This window comes from Eptatretus burgeri, chromosome 2 (genome assembly GCF_056783735.1).
Source record: "Eptatretus burgeri isolate ZD-2024b chromosome 2, Ebu_testis_v1, whole genome shotgun sequence".
Taxonomy (NCBI): Eukaryota; Metazoa; Chordata; class Myxini; order Myxiniformes; family Myxinidae; genus Eptatretus; species Eptatretus burgeri.
This window is the reverse complement of record NC_140962.1, coordinates 93,913,661-93,918,660: the sequence shown is the minus strand read 5'-3', so window position 1 is coordinate 93,918,660 and position 5,000 is coordinate 93,913,661. Positions and strand designations below refer to the sequence as shown.

General features: G+C 57.4%; 1 protein-coding gene across 1 annotated transcript in view; it reads left to right on the top strand.

Moving 5' to 3' along the window:
• LOC147032583 (phosphatidylinositol 4,5-bisphosphate 3-kinase catalytic subunit gamma isoform-like) overlaps positions 1–5,000 on the top strand; it is a 108,476-nt gene that overhangs the window by 90,071 nt on the left and 13,405 nt on the right. The gene's annotated exons all lie outside the window — the stretch shown is intronic.

The following is a 5,000-nucleotide window of genomic DNA, read 5'->3' as shown; positions in this document are numbered from 1 at the left end:
CTGGTAATGAGCCGCAAAATGGCGCTGGCGCCCCGACTCCGCGGGCCTCGCTGGGACTGCCTGGTATGGGGTAGGAACGGGGCCCCCTTCTCGCACTATCTCAGCACGGGGGGGGGGGGCAAACAGGAGGGGGTTGTTGATGCTCGGGGGGGGGGTGGATATCTCCCTGTCTCGGGTCCCGCGACGAGCGTCTCCACCACGACCTCGGTCGCGCCGCCGGTGTCTCCCTCCGCAGCTCCCCGACTCCGACGCGAGCACCCCCTCGACCGCCTTCGCCGCCGCCACCTCTCCACAGCTCCGTCCAACCGCCCTCTCCGTCTCCTCTCTTGACTCGTCCCAACTCTTCACTGGCTCCGAACTCTTCACTCTCTCCCTTCCGAACTCTTAACTGGCTCCGAACTCTTCACTCTCTCCCCTCCGAACTCTTACTCTCTCCCCTCCGAACTGAACTGTTTGGCGAGCGCGGCCCCTTATATGCCCCGTGGCCTCACTCCTTCACCTTCGACCCTTTACCTCCGACCCTTCACCTCTAACTAGCTCCTCATTGGACCGAGGAAAAGTGGGCGTGAATGCTTTTTGATCCATGAATTTGCATATAGCGATATTACTCCAACGCACCTGGAGGTGGGGCCAAATCGCCCCACGCTCGCCGATAGGACGGAACAGAAGTGGGCGTGAGTCGTTTTTGATCCGTTTTCTTCGGAAAGGCCGGCGCTTTTGCACCCCTGCTCGGTGCGCGCCCTGCACGAGTCCAGTATCGGTGCCCACAAGCGGCGTGGGAATGACGGTGATGCGATGGTTGCGAGGGCGAGTTGTGACGGTAAAGGTCGTGGCTGTTGTTGTGAAGCGGCGTTGCGGTTGGTGGTTGTTGTGTGATGGCTGTTGAGACGTGGTTGGTGGTGGTAGTAATGGCGGCTGGTCCAAAATAAAGATAGTAAAGAAAAACGGCTATCTGAAAGGGTCGCAGCCCGCATTAATGACATTTATTCCCTCTAAACAACGGGTTTGGGCCTAACTACACATATACTAACAGAGATATCTCACCCAAGGGACCTGAATGGTGGTTTGCGAATTTCGTCAACCACAACACTACCCCCTCCCCTTTTTACAGACTCGTCCCGAGTCGTCAAATTTTCGTGTGCCATCATGTGTAGTTTTCCCCTAGTACATTTTACCTACGGATCCCTGAGTGCGACATTCATGGTATTCGTGTCCCCAAAATAAATAACCTGAGGGCTGAGTAACTACCTAAACAAACTCACTCACATGGACTACTTAAATAAAATTGCCGGCGCTAGGACAGACATGCCGGGGGCGCACTCATATTTACAGTACATCTTAACCTTAACTTTCAAATTTTACACTAAACCATGGCCCAGGATCAATGAACTCTGCAAAAAGAAAGCAGTTAGCAGGGAGCCAGGCTGCTCGCATGCAGTCTCTGGCTCAAACAATGCAGGTGATGGGGAACGTGGCCGGCTGCTCACTCGCAGTCCAAGGCCTTCCCTTTTTAACTGAACGCAGTGAACCACGGTGCATGGGCTGCACAAACACAGTCTCCGTGCCAGCTCAAGTGGCACACGCAATGAGCACAACGAATGGATGGATGAATGGATGCACGCAAACACGGTGCACGGGCCGCCACTGCAGGCCCGTGTTGCAGCTGCCAACAGGGCAGTTCTTGCAGCTTGCAAACTGTTGCTTTTACGATGATCCCGGCGCGCATGGAAATGAACAGGGGGGGGGGGGCAAAGCAAAATTGAACGGGGCTGGTGAACGTGGGCAGTGGGCATGGCAAAGGCAGCAGGCAAACACAGCCCGCAGAAGAAGGCCGCTGCAGGCAAACACAGCCGGCAGACGAACTGGCCGGCACAGGCCTTGCAGAAAACAGCTGCAGACGATCCAGCCGGCACAGGCCTTGCAGCACAACAACAGCTGCCGATGAAGCTGGCCAGCCTTCGCCGTTCAGTGGAGGTTGGTGGAGGGAGTGCGGTGGTGCTGGCCACTCGGAAGGCGGGCTCGGACCTACCCTACGGTCTCCCACCCAACCTATCGCCTTTGCCTGTCACTGTCCATACCCACTCCCTTAATTTGTCAAACCCCAATTTAGCCCCAACTTATTTTTTTGTTGTTTTTATTTTTACTCCCCCACTATAAATCGTCCCCTAACCCCCTTTATCGTCCTTGTTCGGCTAACCTATCCTGTCACCTAGCCTACTCCCAACCCCTACGTTCCCTTCCCGGAGGGGAATAAGGGAGAGCTAACGTCCTGTGCCGAGGCCCAATTTAAGCCTCAGAATGGCCTCCCCAGAGTTCAGCGATCTAACCCAAAGTGGGTCCAGTGGCCCACAACGAGAGCGAGGGGATGGATGGTGCGGAGGGGTACACTTCCTATCTACCCTAACCATTTAACCTGTTAAACTACCCCGGGGCTTTCAACAAGCGCCTCTCGCTTAAACTATTGGTTCTAACAACCCAGATTCCCATCGCCTGTGTTGGTGTCCTCACAATTTCGGGCCTCGCCCCCCAATTTTCTTCCCGTGCCCTCACACGGTCTCATGGCTGGGACACGTGGCTCCCTTTGGCAGGCACGACCCTCTGCCAATTCCCCAGCTATGGCACCCCCGGGCACTACACTGCCTCCGAGCCTACCAGCTCCCTAACACCGGGGAGTGCCCCCCATGGCACCTCCCCTGAAACGCACACGTGGCAGGCTGGCTTCCCAGGCCCCTTTCCGAGGGTCACCCGTGCCCACAACACTGCCCACGCGGCTAATGGCGCCCCGGGCCCCCGCACCAAGCAGGCGCACCCGTGCCCACTACGCTATCCCGGCCCCCCATGGGCCCTTGGCCTACTACGGCCGACTAGCCTGGTGCCCGGGGTACCCACTCAGCGATACTCACCTTTCACAGCCACGCTCCCAGCCCGTCAACAGGGCTCCTGCACCCCTCCAAACGGGTTTCGAGCCTACACTCCCACCAACAACAAAACGACCTCCATTTTGTAAATTTGACTAACCCCCTAACTCACTCTACACTGACCCCGGGGTCCCTTGGGCGGGAGTCACTCCTCCCCCCAATCACTCATCGCACCATGCATTCCCCATTCGCTCCATTCACACAGACCCGCTGGCCTCACTCACTCATCATGTACTCACCTCACAACTCTTCAACACACACACCGCTGAACTCTGCCATCCTAACTACATCCCCTAACTAACTCGTGCTCCCACGTCGTCCCTTAAACTATAGCACGTTCCATTTAACCTACGTAGCTAAACTCCGTCCCCGCTACACATTCACAAGTCTGTCACTGTCTCCAAATCTCTAAAATAACTTTTATTTCCCAACCTAAATCTGGCTACAATCCCTCTAACTAATCCATTCCACGGGCCCCATGAGGACTTACCCCTGCCCCATGGAGCCGGTCGAACTAAGCTAACCCTTCCCCCTAACTAGTTTCCATCCTGTGCCCTAGTCAAGGGGGTCTTCCACCCCTTGCCCAGGAATCCCGTGCACCCGAAAGTGAGGCTTTTTTTATTTTTTTTTTTTATTTTTTTTTTTACATGCGCAGCACCAGCGCGGCAACTCACAGCTCGCGCACTTTGCACCTGCCCGTGACGTCATGCAGCTGCACGTGTACCTCGTCCCTCCTTGGACGGTACCATCCAGCAGGGATACCCCTCCTGCCGGATTCCAACCCCACGTGCAGCCATGGCGTCACCGTGCGCATAAAAAAACACAAGCCCCACGTCTCGAGGGGTTCCCCACGCGAACACATGTGCTTTCCCGTTGGAGCTTAACACACACGATCGCGTGGAGAACCCGTCTGGTCCAAATCCGTTTACCTGCCTAAACTTTGTCTGTCCGCGGGATCGGCAAATCCACCGCGTGCGTTTCCGGACCGGGACTTCACTCTCGCAAGCGAGCACGTGGGGGCCTCGTGCGTTGCACAGCACGGACCTCGTGCTCACTGCTGGACGAACCCGGCACGGTCCCCGAAACAACTACAGCCGCTACTCGGCTTTCTTTCTTCTGTCGCCGTCGTCGTCGCCATTCGACCCACGCACACCTGCGTGTTACGACGCTCACACTCCATTCCATTACATTCACCCCGGGAGACGCGGCTGCATGTTCACACATGCCCACCGACATCTCCCTTACATACCGCTCTCTCACACACACGGTCTCCCTTGCACTCGGCCGTTCACTCACGCATGCCATTACCCTTGCACACATGGCTCCCCTCACTCGCGGCCTTCCACTCACTCGTGCCATTTCCCTCACACAAACCACACCACTCACACACGCGGGGGCACTCACCCGCGGTGCCTCATCCACACACCGTGCCTCACTCACACACGCGGGGGCACTCACCCGCGGTGCCTCACTCATACACCGTTCCTCACTCACACACGCGGGGGAACTCATCCGCGGTGCCTCACTCATACACCGTGCCTCACTCACACACGCGGGGGCACTCAACCGCGGTGTTTCATCCATACTGGCCGTTTCATCCACACACACGGCCTCTTCCACTTGCGGTGCCCCTTTTACACACAGCGTGCTGGGAAGCACGTACTCCGGCACAATCGCCACCACACCACTCACACACGGGGTCGCTTCCACACACGGGGACGCACTCACACCTTGCACCACACACACAGGGACAACCACACTGGGGATTCGTGTCCCCACAAGGGTCTCCGGGGCCTCTATACCCCCCAAGCTCTCCGTGCACCTGTCCACAGCACCCGTCCCCTCAACCTCGCAAAGCACGACCGAACTCACCTGGTCGTGACTCGCCTCAAGGGGGCATACTCCCTCCCCTCGTTCCTGGAGGAGGCCATCCAGCTGCTCGCACCGGGCCTCCACCCAGTCCGTGAGCTCACCCCCATTGTCCTCCACTACCTCCGTGTGTGTGTGTGCGTCACTTACCCCGTCTTCATCGTGCAGTCTTCCCTCTATCGTTCCCATCTCCCGTGTCTCTGCCAACTCAGT